This window comes from Equus quagga, chromosome 14 (assembly GCF_021613505.1).
Source record: "Equus quagga isolate Etosha38 chromosome 14, UCLA_HA_Equagga_1.0, whole genome shotgun sequence".
Taxonomy (NCBI): Eukaryota; Metazoa; Chordata; class Mammalia; order Perissodactyla; family Equidae; genus Equus; species Equus quagga.
The window spans coordinates 66,600,285-66,613,710 of NC_060280.1; the positions used below are offsets into that span (position 1 = coordinate 66,600,285).

The window sequence follows — 13,426 nt, forward strand, 5'->3', positions numbered from 1 at the left end:
CCCCTGAGAATGTGAGAACGGAGCCCAGGAGGCAGCAGAGACAAAGAGCCTGAGATCTTTTGCCCTCCCCGTGCAACTTGGGGTTGGGAGAGCCAGTGGCCTAAGGGTGACAGTGCACCTGACCCTGCCTGGGGGAGGGAAACCAGCAAGGTTTCCCTGGATGCCCAGGGCCTCCAGGTGTAGCATACTAGCTCCTTGCTCAACACAGAACTGCCACAGGTCCAATGGGCATTCCCACACCAGTGGCAACCTGCCTATTTGCAGCTGCCCCCACCTTGGGAGCTTCTGCTTGGTTCACCAGCCTGTCCACCAAGTCAGTCTCCTTGCCTAGCTCAGACCCACCTAAAAGAGGGAGTGCGAAAACTCCTGGGAGGGTTGGTGCTCTCATACTTTGGGCAGACACCTCTGGAGAGGAAATGGGCTACTAGGATCCTCTGTGATGGCTGAAAGGACACGGCCCTACTGGGAACAACAGGGGTGGGGTCCTTGGCCCCTGGCTTAGGGAGATGCAGCCCCCAAGACAACAAGGTCCCCTTTCTCCTGGGTGTCAGGACTCCTTGGTCCCTAGAAGCTTTCCTCTACCACCCAGGTCACTTCCTCTTCCTGAGGTGGTGGTGACTCAGCCGGGTGGGGAGGTCAAGGATTCATAGCCCAGCAGGAAATCTGTGCAAGGAACAAGGTATTGCTGTAGGACCCTCTATGTGGGGACTTCCAGGCTCAGGGGGCCTTCCCCTCTCACCCTGGTTACTAGCAGCTTGCCCCACTCCCCGCACCTCCCCCCGACAAAGGAGACCATGCAAATGAACCATTTTTGTCTGGGAGTTTCCAGCCCCACCCCACCTGCAGCCCCAGGATAATGTCAGGCAACCCCAACTCTGCAGGGACATGGAAACTCCTGGCCCCAGACCTTTCTGGTCTGAGGTCTTTGAACAGGGTGCTTCTGGGGGGGATTCTGCCCATTCTAGTGCCCACTGTCCCTTCTGGAGGCCGAAGGGACAAGTGGCATTGCCTGGACAAGCCTGAGGTCACCTCACTTGGCCCCTTCAGCCAGTGCCAGTGTGGCCAGTGCTCAGGAAGTGGTCATCCCCTGGCAGTGGGGTGCTCCCAAAGGTGCTGCCCAATCCCTGGCTGCTCCCTCCCACAGTGGGGAGGGGAGGAGAGGGTGGGGGGCACAAGGAAACAAGACAGGGCAGGAAGCCAGGCAGGCGGCGGGCACTCTGGGCCAGGCACAAACAGCCAACACAGGAAACCACAGCCCACCCCCGCCCACCCCACCCGCGCAAAGCTCTGGGAGAGAGGAGTGCCAAAAGCCCGGCACCCCAACTGGAGCAAGGGCCAGGGGTTAGCCCAGGGCAAGGCAGGAGCATGAACCTTTCCAGTCCTCTCTCTGTCCCAGACCCTACCTGGGGAGGGGGAGAGGAAGCCAGGCTGGCAGGGATGGTGCTGCCTCTTTAAATCCACCGAAATCCTGAGCTAGGCCCAACCCAGCTCTGGTTTCACAGGAAGGAAAGGAGCTCAGGAGCCAGTAGGGCAGGCGGTGGTGGCTGGAATTAGCCCCACCGGCCCAAATATATCTGGTCTCCGCCTGCCACCCCACTGGCACTTCCTGCCCCCTGGCACCTGCACCACAGTGGGGGTGGGCAAGGGTCTAGGTGCTACTTTCTACCCTGTGGGAGACCCCAATCTCCAGAGGTGCCCTGTGGCTGGGTACACGTGGGTAGAAGTGACTTCCCAAGCCTGGATTCCCAGAAGGGAAGAATGGGCAGGGAGCTCCCCCTGGGCCCTCACCTGGCCTCTGTCCTCCAACGGGTTAATCTGGCCCCTGTTTGGGGGGTGGTTAGGGTGGCCTAGGAACCTCCTCCAAACTGCCTGGCGGCTGGGAACAATGGGGCCATTGTGGGAGGAGTGGAGTGCGGGCAGACTGCTGGCACAGCCAGCGCACCGTGGGGCGGGACCTCACCCAACGCCCGCCTGCCCGCAGCTCTGCTCTCTCCCCCAGGTACTGCCAGCAGTGGAGACATCCTCCCAGCCCCCTCACCTCGCCTGCCTGGCCCAAACTCTTGGCATCAGCAGCACCTGGAGGGCCCTCAAACTCTGCCCACGTTGACATCCAGACTGCCATGACCCTACAGGAAGGAGGGGCATGTGGGCCAGGATGGGGTGGGGGTGGGGGCTGACCAGACAGGATATATGCCTGTGATCCTCCTGTAGGGAAGTCAGGAAGGCCAAATGGGTTTCTGGTGTCAGTCCTGGCACCCTCAGGCAAGAAGGGATTAGGGGATTGTGAGAGCAGTGACAGGCAGGGTCCCCTGCCCCCAGGCCTCCTTTCCCACACTCATTCCATAAACCTGCCCCCTGAGGTCCGGTGCCCTGGCAGCCTCGCCCTGTGGGGTTGGGACACTGGCAGGCAGTGTGTGAGTGAGGCAGTGGAATGAGAATGGGTTTGCAGTCGGGCAGGCAGGTGCCAATCACATCCCGCCCCTTGTGAGGCACGGGACCTTGTCCAGCCCTTCATCCCTCCAGGCCTCAGTTTCCTCACCTGCGAGATGAGGATAAATTTATAGAGTGAGATACTGTTAATGAAACTATCTAACAGAATGCCTATGACATACTCAGCCCTCAACAGAGTACCTCTGGCCATAATGTCACCTGCTTTCCTCCCTGCATGGCACCCAAACACACGGGCATTTGGTAAAGGGGGACATTGTCCAGCTATGTGCCTTTGGAGTATCCATGAGAATGATGATAATGTGCTATCCATTGGGCATGATATTAGTAGTATCAAGCACAAAGACTTGGCTCTTCCTCTGCTCTCCTCCCTCAGCTAGCACTCCCCTGGGCATCACTGGGTTTACCGACATACACTCAACCCTAGAGCGTGCACTTGGAGAGAGGTTGTTTACCCTCTTAGCCTCAGGTCTGTGTCTCAAAACCCCAGGAGGCAAGTGAAGGGGAGTTCCCCTTCAACGGTGGCCTGCAGGCACCCCTCCGCCAGGCACCCCTCCCTGTCTGACCTCTTGGCAGTCTCCCTGCAGGGTCTGGGGTAGAAGGAAACTGACGCCTACTTTCCTGCCATCAATCTCTTTAAAGAGTAGAAGGTCTGAGAGAGAAAAAGAACAAATGGGACATGCAGTTCTGGAAAGTAGGGGTCCAGGGAGAAGACCTGTTCTCTTCTCAACTAGAGAGGGCTATCCCTCTCAGGGTGGCTCCACTGGCCCCAAAAGGGTTAATAAGGCCCTAAAAATAACCTGCTCCCAGCAGGACCTGCTGATTGGAACCCTCCAGCCATCTGTTCCCATTTTCTCCTGTTCACATTGGAACATCTGAAACCAGCCCCAGAGCCCCAGCCCGATCCCAAAAATAGCCCCAGCCTGCCCAAGGAACAGGCCCCAGGGGCTGGGCACAGGCGGCATGGCCAGCCCAGCAGGGGGGCACGGCCCAGGCCAACTCTGAGCCCTCAGTGCCAGGCCCATGGAAGGGAGGGGTCCCTTCGGGTTCCAGGAGGAGGTGGTAAGTAGGGCCAGGTGCTCCAGCCCTCCCTTCTTGGTGCCAGGGCAGAGAAGGTACCTGCTAGCCAAGCCCAGGCCTCAGACTAGGAGCCCTGTTATCCCAGGCACTTCTGCCACATCTGAATCAACTTTCTCCTGAGATCTGCACTTTCACTCCCCAGAAGATCCAAACCACCTGTCTGCAGAGCTCTCCTCCTTGTGGGCACCCTCTCCCTGCTGCCCACTCCTGGGCTCCTCACGCAGAAGTGCCCAAGCCTCAGCCCTTCCACCATCCCACTCCCATTCCAGGGCTGTTAGGAGCCCTGCTCACCTGCTGTCACTCATCATTCTCCCTGCCCTGCCCCAGGGCACACAGGGCTGAAGCAGAACTTTTTCCAGCACTGCCCACACTCACCCAGGCAGCCCAGGAAAGGATTCTGGGGGTGTCCTCTGGACACCATTGATGCTGATGTGACCCCACTCCTCCTCTGGGCTTCAGGATGCCTCCTCCCTGCCCATCTGTGTGCAGCAGGTGCCAAGCGTGCCCATGTGGGCTTCACATCACAGGCCTGGGCACTGCCCTGCCACACTCAGGGAAAATGCCCAGGCAAAGTATAGGGAATCAGGGAACCCTGGGCCCTGAGGCAGGCCTAACAGCTGCCATCTATGTCACAGCTCCACACTGCCACTTTTCTCCCCAAGGAAGGCCCCTGACCCCTTGGGCCAGGAAGGAGAGGAGGAGGCCATTTAAGCCATTTAAGGACAGAATGTCTTGTTCAGCCTGCTGAAAGAACAGAGCAGCAGGGGTGAGATGGTGGGAGGGGTGCTGAAGCTGATCTGAGCTAACCGCCTGGGGGAGGGAGGACTCAGCCCTGAGAAGTGCTGGAAGATAGGAAGGGAGACCGTCCTAAGTCCCCCAGGCCCCTCGCCAGGCCCATGGCTATTTGGCAAACTTGCCATCAAGGTGTCAGCCAGCACCAACAGCAGGGAAACTAGGCAGCAAGAAGGTGGGTCTGGAAGGGTATTAGAATCCAGGAGTCTGAAGTGCTAGAAAGGTAGTCTTTTCCCCACCCCCACACTCCTCCCACCCCCATCAATTCTTCCCCTGCTAAAGCCCCTGGGAGGTCAACAGTTCCTGTGAAGAGCTATGACTAATAATAATGAGGAGGATCTCTAACATTTATTGAGCCTTTACTCTGTACCATGAAGCTGTCCTGGATGCTTCACAGGCATTATCTAATTTAAACCTCAGAACAACTCTATAAGAAATGACTCTTATTATCCCCACATTACAGATAAGAAAAGCGAGGCACAGGGAAGTTAAATAACTTGCCTAAGGCACACACAGTCCAGAATTAGAACAGTCAGGATTTGAACCCAGACACTCCGGCAATTGGGTTCTCAACCATTTCACAAGACAGATTCACCCTGGTATCAGCCTTCTGTGCTATGACGAAAGAAGAGGTGCCTCCCTCACTCATTCCGCACACATTCCCTCCAGGCCTGATGTGTGCCATGTCCTAGCAAGAGGCCATAGTTCCTGCCCAGGGACGAGATCAAAGAGAGGGCACCATGCCCCACCCCCTCAACACCGGTGCCCTGCCAGGTTGGTGCTCTGAGAGCAAAGTTCTTGGGCCGCACCCCCCAGCCCCGCCCAGCCCAATCCGTTATATCCTCACCCATCCTGGTCCCTAAGAGTCAGGGGAGGGAGCAGGGCAAGTTACCATGACAACAGCACAGGGCCCCTGCTGAGAGAGGCCCAAGGGCTGGAGAGGAGTCTGCTGCCCCTCCTACTCTCCAGGTGGGGGTCAAAGGTCAAGTGGGACTCACTAGTGTGGGGCGGAGTCAAGCCCTGCCCCCCAACCTCCTCAGCCACACCTGTCACTGCTCCCCACTTTTTTCATTGTCTGAGTTGGAAGCATGACCACTTCCTCCCTGTCCCTGAGGGGTAGTGGCCTCCAGCAGGGAGGGTGGGGGGATTAGAAGCGCCTCTCTCCTGAGGACAGTCTAGAGCAGTGCCTCCTCCCTGTCCTCGGCTTTCTCCAGCTTTCCCTAGTCGGACCGGGAGCATACGGGTGTGTTTGTTGTGAATTCAGGGAGTTGTTGCTAAGTAAGGAAGGAGGGGAGGGAGGGATGGAGGGGGGTGGCAGTAGGGAGAGAGCCTGTGTGTATGTGTGTGTGCATGAGTCTAGGGGCCAGGGCAGAAACCACAGCTGAGGCCAAAGCCCCTGTCGAGGGGGAGCAAGTACTTGAGATGACCAGGAAATCGCACCTTGCCCTCCAGGGGTGACTGGGCAGGAGCTCCCCACCTCCCACCCCAGGGAAACGATCCAGCTAAGAAGGCTGGGATTTTCACCGGAGTGGCCCTTTAACCCTTCCTGCCCCGCCCCCACTCTCTCCCAGGTTCCAGGTTGTAAGGCTGTTAGTCCCCCCTCCTTTGCGGGGAGGAGAATAAAAGGAGAAGTGGGGGCAGAAAGCCAGGAGGAGGGCGCCCAAGACAAAAAGCCAAGCAGGCGGCTATGGCAGACAGAGATCAGCAAGGAGGCTGCAGAGGACACACACAAGCACACGGACCTCTCACCTCAGGAATAATGTGTGTCGGGCTCAGGCTCAAGGGTGTGGTCTGGGATGGGGGTTCCCTGTGGAGAGAGGGTCACAGCTAGAAGCCCCAGGCCAGCAATCTATGCCCCTGCCCCTCCCATAGCCCCAGCCCCACCCCCAACACGCACACCACATAAACACGGACACACATACACACAGCCTGCAGCTCCAGGAAGTCTCTGAGCTACTCGGACACCACCCCCCCTCCAGGACTTCTGTGGATTGGCTGGGAGCCAGGCCTGACCCAGCTGCCCCACCGCACTGCTCCCCCTCGCTATCCTGGAAGCAGGAAAGGAGAAGGCACTGGAAGATGCCTAGAGCTCCCTCAGAGCTGGGCCCCACAGGGAGAGAAGGGGTGGATGACTCCCACGACCTGGCCTGAGGACCCCAGCTTCCAGCACCAGCCACCCCCAGGGTTATCCTATGTCAGGGAGAAGAATGGTGTGGGTCCTATGTACCTGTGTGGTCTCCTTGGCTACACCCCTTGTCCCCTGAAGATGCAAAGTCCTGGGGGGCGCAGCCTGGTTGGGAAGGCCAAGGGGGAGGGAGAATCAAGCTTAGCAGTTCAGTCGAAGGGGGCTGGGGGACGCTCCCACAGGCAGGCAGGCAGGCGGAGCGAGGCTGGTGGCTGGGCTCAGTTTGTACTGGGGGTCAAAGGGGAGTTCTTTTCCGAAGAATTCTGGGAGAGACGCCAACTAGAGCAAGCTGCTAACCACCCCTCCCTCTCTCTCTCACTGCACTGGGGGTGGGGGGGGGTGTCCCTGCCAACCAGACTTAACCCTCTCCAGTCTGTGTTGCTCTCAGGCCCAGGATGGGGGAGCTGGGAAGGGGACCTCCGGTTAGGCTCAACTTTCAGTTCTAAGGGGCAAGTCCTGGGCGTCTGCCAGAATGCGGCTTGTTCCACATGGCCCCATCTGGTACCACCATGCCCTACCGCCACCTGAGTGACTTTTCTGGGCTCATCTCCTGAAGGTGTCTGCAGTGACGTGTGTGTGCGTGTCTCAGAGATTGAGAAACAAACTGAAAATTCCTTGCCAAGGCCCTCCCCCTGCTGGGTCACTGAGCACTGTACCAACCTGTGCCTCTACCCCTCCCTCCCTCCCTCCCTCCCTCCTACCGCGTCCTGGGACCGGAGGCCATGGGTGGGGGGAGTGTAGAAGGGACATCTCATCCTTCTGCCCACCTCCTGCTGCTGTCTCCTCAGGCCCTTGACTCAAACAAACGGCCCCTGCCCCAGCCCTTTTCTTCCTCACTGATGGCCACAAGTGCTTCCAGAGGAAAGCATTCAATTATAGCCTGAGATCCCAGGCTGGGAAATTGAGTCATAGCAAGATATCAGGAGTTCCAGTGCCTGTACCCCATGCAGACATAACTTTGCTATCACCACTCTTGTTTTGACAAAAAAACAAAAACACTCTAGCAACCTCCTCTCCTGTAGAACACCGTCTAACTGCAGAAGGAAAGAATGAGATTAAACATCAAGGACTTTCTAGGATCAAGGCTACAATGGCAGCTGGCCCCACCCCAAATGCCTCATATTTCTGGGGTGGTACATCACCCCTTTAGGATTCCAGGCCCCTGTGTCTTCTGCTCAGGCTGGAAATATGAGTGTCTTGTCCTGTTTTGCTGTCTGCCCCTAGCTAGAGAAGTCAACATTTCTGAACATAAATGAGCCACCAAGCTCCCAGGTGTAATGTGGCTGGCTGTTCCTTGTTCCCAATGAAGCAAGTGCCCCCAGGGGTGGAGAGGGAACTCCCTTTCCCCAGCCCTTTCCTTTAGAGTGCATTCAGCCTGCCTATGACAGCCACCACTGTATCATCAGGACAAGATGAGGGTGGACTGGTGGGTAGTGTTGGGATCCCTCAAGGTGCTGGGTGTCCATGAGGGGCAGAAGAAGACAGCCAACCCTGGGGACAGTTTATCCCAAAGTCTCCCCACTCCACCACTTTCTCTCCAAGGACTGCAGAACTGCCAGAAGCCTTGGCCCCACTCCAGGAAACCTCCCTATCAAAGGACAAAGGACTCCATGTCCCAGGGAGCTGCAGAGAGACCTGTGACTACACACCCCAGACATGTTCCAAGGGAGAAGGAGAGAGGCGGGAACAGAAGCAGAGAGCACGCATGTGTGCACACACGCACAAATACTCATCAAAGAGGCACGACCCGGGCGCACACACTCCTCAGAGGTACTCCCAGACATGTGCAACTAAGAGACAGACACAAGTCCCAAAGACACGCATCCAAGATACCTCCTAAAAATAACCCCGAACATCCCAAGAGTGCCTCCTTAAGACCCCTAGAGGCTCCCAAACTTGTAGAGGCGGCCCAGGAAAGCTCAGAAAATACAAAGGATACCGGCCAGTCACAGAGAACTGCTGACAGACAGAGGATACACCCACACTGGGACACACACACACTCACAGTAGTATGCGTATGGCCATGTGCTAGCACACAAACTTATACACACACACACCCTGGCAATGCGCAGCATGAAGTCAGATGAGAGGACTAAATTCTGGCCTAGTGGGGAGGAGGGGAGTCAGAGGCGGGTGGAGAAGTACTCAGGGATTTCAAAACAATCCTGGTTTCGAAATGCTGGAAATGCTGGATTCAGGGCCATTCCCAGTTGAGGCTGGGGGGGGGGGGGGGGAGAGGGGGGGGGGGGAAGACAGGGCAGCGCGGGGCCACCAGCCCACTGGAGGAGGGGGTTGGACAGAGGGAGTCCCAGCCCCTGGAGAAGGGGGACTAGAAGAGACACCAAGGTTAGGAGGGGCAGACGGCCCAGGGCCAAGCAGGGAGAGCCTGGGGTGGAAAGGAGGCAAAAAATGAGATGCCTCTGCTTTTGCCCCTGACTGGAAAGGTGAGAAGGCAAGGGAGACCACCCTCCCCGTCAGGACTGAGAGGAAGGGGGAACCTGCCTGTGCCCACTTCCCCCACTCACGGGCGGTGGTGACCACCTTTTTCCCTACAGAGGAGCACCCTGGCTCCCCTTCCCCACTGGCTAGCAGAGCCCCAAGGTGGACCTAAAGCTAAGGGGTCAGATGGTATGAGAGGACGGCAAGGGCCTGCAGGGGTCAGGGATCTTCCATGGGACCCAGGACTCCCCACACTCAGGGCAGGGTGGGGGACATCTCCTGAGAACCCAGGACTTCCCCCTCCCCATGGAGAGTGGGGGCCCTGCGGGAGACCGAGACATTGCAGCACCCCCGCACCCAGGAAGTCACCCCTCTCCTCCCAGGGCAGCAGAATGCCCTTACTGCCCCTCCCCCAACCCCTAGGGAAAGTCGGCAGTTCTCTCCCAGGGAGGGGAGGTCAGGCCAGGCTGGGGGTGGGGCTCTGGAGGCCTGGCCCTGGCACCCAGCAGAGGAAATTCCAGGCTGTAACTCCAGGCTGCCTTCAGGGCCGCCCATCCAAGTGACTTAAAGCACCTCAGGAGCCCTGATGCTGTGGCCTTCTTCATCCAGCCCCTCTTAGCCTCTGGCTGCCTGGCCCTCCTACTGGCTCCAGCTCCAGCTCTGGAGAGGACAGAACCTAGGGAAACAGCCTCTCTGGAGGAGCCTCTACCATCCCCATCCTGGCCCCTTTGCCAGTCAGAGCCTCCTTTCCCCGGATCCCTGGGGGCAGCCCCTACAGTGTGGCTATGGGTGGGCAGCTGGCAGGGCTGCCAGGCAGGGGTACAGATGCCAAGCTAGAGCAGCCAGGTGCTCAACAGGTTGAGCCAGTCCCTGGAACAGCCAGCCCCACCCCAGGGAGAGCGGGCCTGGCAGAGGCTCCCTGCCTGCGGCACCCAGCCTGTACCCACTTGGCTCCCACGGCTGCCCACTTTCCCACGGTGCCATCCCCTCTGTCTCCTCCCCCCAGGTCAGCACCCGGGCAGTGTCCAGGATTCCTGGCACAAGAAGGGATGCCATTTCCCCAACACCCATGGGTGCCTAGGCTCTAGGGGTGCCTCACTGCCAGCAACAAGGAGTCCCAGGAAGAGGACACAGGGCCTCAAGGCAACAAGAACCCCAAAGTGCCCCCCACCTCCTTGCAGGCCTCTTCCAGTCCTGGGAAGACTGAACACGCAGACACCCTGGCTCCCTGCAGCTGCCCCCCTGGGCGCTGGGACAGAACTTTAGCCTGTGGTGCTAGAGGCAGTGTGGGGGTGCCCCCAGCTCCTGTCTTAGACTCCTTGGAGGAGGGGCTGCAGAGCTGGATGACTGCTGGCTCCCTCCACTCCTGCCAGAGCTGCTGCTGCCTGCAACCCTGGTCCTTTCCTTCTACCCCACTCCTGGGCTCCACGGAGCTCCATCCCAGCTACTCCCCCCACAGGCAGGCAGCCCCCCTTTGCAGGCATCTCCTTTAATCTAAAGCAGGTGCCAGGCATTCCAGCCCTTGCTGAGTCGACACTGCCACCCACTAGGCCTCTGCCCAGAAGGCTACTGCCCTGTCTGTGCATGGAAGTTGAGTCCCCAGCCCAGGGCTCCTGCTTAACCCAGGGACCCAAAAGTTGGGAGGCAGGAACTACCCAGACGGAGTCGTAGATGCTCAACACGAATTCAGTAAGCAAGTTCACTAGGTCCCACGTTACCACTGTTGTGCTAGTCCTAGACTTCCATGAACCACTGATCCTTCTCCAGGATGCTGTAATCTCTTCCCACCTGGACCCTCAGCCCCGGTAATTAGAGACTCCTTTTGAGCCTCCATATGGATCTCTAGAACCCATCTTCAGCCATGGGCTCCTGCTACCCTGAGCACAAGAGTTACTCTAGATCCAAGATTAGAGGTATTCTACCTCTCACCAGCGCCCTTTCCAAGATTAACCCCCACGCCTCCCCACTCAGGAGCAAAACAGGTAAGCAGAGAGCCTCTAGAGGGAGGTGGCCAGAGGCTACTAGCCCTTCAGGCCTGGTTCTCCAAGGCCAAGGAGCCTGATCACCTTGGGGAGGAAGCACCTTCCTTCCTGGCACCAGACTCCCCCTGCCCCTCACCTTCCTCTCTCATTCTCACCCTGTCCCGAGGCTTCTATCAGCAGGCATCTCAGAACTGACACCAGAAAGACAGGGCCTGAAAGTGCTCTTCCCCTGAGGCCATGAAATCGTGGTCCTGACCCAGAGAAGGCAGAGCTGGAGGGGCAGCAGAGGAGCCAGGCAGCCCTAGCCCAGAAGAAGTGGCTGCTCCCTCGAGAGGCTGAGGAGGAGGGAGAATAAGGGGAATGGAAGCCCACCCACCATGGAGGTCTCACTCGGAGAGCTGCCCAGAGGCATCAGTAGGGTTACAGCAGATACAGCACTAAGACAGCTTTCCTAGGTAAAACAGGAAACCGAGGCCAAAGACCAAGGGGGCCTCCAAGCCCCTTTCTCAGGGCTCAGTCACATGCCCAGCTCACCTCTCCCAGAGCAACACTTTTCTTCCCTGCAGCAGAGGCTCCCCCCGACACAGACACACACCCCAAGCAGCAGACAGACAGAAGGAGGAGGGAGGAGGGGGTGTCAGAAAAACCCGGAAGGAAGGAAGCTGGACAGACAGACAGAAGCTGATCCTGGCTTCATTGCTCCAGAGAGACACCTCCAGATTCCCAGACTGTGAGGGACACTCTCCTTCTCAGCTCCCAAGGCGAAGAAGGGGAGAGTACACCTCAGTCTCTCCTGAAACCAAATTCCAGCAGCCCTGGGACAAGACATACCCCAGCCAAGCAAGAAGCCCCAAGCCTCACTTCTCTTCCCCACACTCCTCCCCACTGGGCTCCTTGGGACCAAGGCAGGGGCCACCTCCCCTTAGCTGTGCAGGGACACCTCCAAGGAACTGTGTGACTGCCCCACCCCCCAGCCAAGCCCACACCATTAAGAATCTTTAGCAGGGGAGACTCTCCAGTCACAGCCCCTGCTGCTCCGAGGCAGTGCTTGGGAGCAGAAGGTGAGCCCCAGCAATCCCCAATCCCAATGCACCTCCTTCTGGAGGTTCCCATCAGCCAGGGGAGGAGTGCTGGGGTGCTGAGACCCAAGGGGTTGGTGAGCCTGGGAGGGGGACTACATTTCCCAGAAGCCCCCAGGGCAGAGTTGCTGCTCCAGCTGGCCCAAGGCCGGCCTTGTTCTCTGCGCTAGGGTGTCAGGGTCCCCTGGCTTCCCCTAAGCCCTCCTCCCTGTGCTCTGGGGCTGCCAACCTGATTGGGGGACCGAGAGTAGCCTCCACTAACACTGGGGGCGCCCCCACCCCTTAAACAGCCTGGGGGTGCGTGCCAGAAGGCAAGAGACAGACTGGGCTCCCCCTCCCCAATTCAGACTAGATCTCCCTCCTCGCGCCTCTGCTGGCCTTGGCATGACTTTCGCCCTCAGCCCCAGCCCACCCCTCACCTCACGCGGGTCGGGGGTCCTCACGCCAGGCCGGAGCTGGACGCCATGACCAGGTCAGGGTCGGTGGGTGGATTGGGGTCCTCCTGCTCGCCAGTTGGAGGTGCAGAGGGGGGCGGGCAGGCGGTGATCTTTTGATCCTGGACGCCTTGGTCTCAATACCAGCCCGGCCCGGGAGGTCTCCGGGGGTCGCTGGGCGCCTGGGTTCCTGCCTCCCAACCGCGGAGCATGGTCGTGGGCGCGGGGCAGCGGCGGGAGAGCGCGCACACCCGCCCGGCCCGGGGCTCGGGGCTGGGGTCTCGGCCCCGAACCTCACGGCTCGGGCTCCCGCTCCTCCTCCCTTCCTTCCTTCCTTCCTTCCTTCGCCTCCTCCTTTCACTTTCCCCGGGGCCCGCGGGGACGGCGGGCGCGGGGCGGGGAGGGGGCTGTCTGGGCGCTTATTGTTGGTCGGACGCCGAGGGTCCGGGTAGCAGCCCCCGGGTGGCGCGGCGCCGGGGGACCCAGGCGTGTGGGCGTCCGGCCGGCTGGCTCCGGGCGGCGGCTGTGGTGAAGCGGCCCCGAGTCCGGGGCATGTCCGGCCACTGGCTCCGCCGCGCGCCGCCGCCTCCCCGGGCTCCCCTGCGCTGCCGGAGCCTCGCTCGCCCCTGCACTCGGCTCCTCTCCCCAGCCTGAATAAGCATCGGGGCTCTCTGGCTGCCTCCTTCTGCCTTCATACCAGAGCCCGGAGAGGCCCCTGTCAAAATAAGAGCTCCCCCATCTCGCTCGCCTCCTCGCCCAACCCGGCTCCCCCAGCCTCCCAGTGGTCTGACTCGGTAAGGCGCCGGCCGGCTAGCGGGAGGCAGGTTGGCCCAGGGGCGGGAAGGGGGCTTCTATCCGTCTCTCCTCCCCATTCCTGAAGACTGGGGAGGAGAGGCGCCAACAACATCCCAGGCTAGGGAGAGGTTTGACTACCTACCCTCCTGTCTACACTGATTGGAAAGAGTGGGAGTTGCCTGGACTCCCTCA

General features: G+C 59.4%; 1 protein-coding gene across 6 annotated transcripts in view; it reads right to left on the reverse strand.

Moving 5' to 3' along the window:
* Positions 1-13,081, reverse strand: part of BCL9L (BCL9 like) — a 28,459-nt gene extending 15,378 nt beyond the window's left edge. For 2 of the 6 annotated variants that reach the window (XM_046684882.1, XM_046684876.1), the window contains exon 1: positions 12,425-13,081. The gene's annotated coding sequence lies outside the window, so the exon portion shown is untranslated. Of the gene's footprint in view, positions 1-6,062; positions 6,128-6,547; positions 6,611-12,424 lie in introns of all 6 variants that reach the window. The other 4 variants (XM_046684875.1, XM_046684879.1, XM_046684874.1 and 1 more) reach the window with 4 other exon arrangements.
* Between the last annotated feature and the right edge of the window lie 345 nt (positions 13,082-13,426).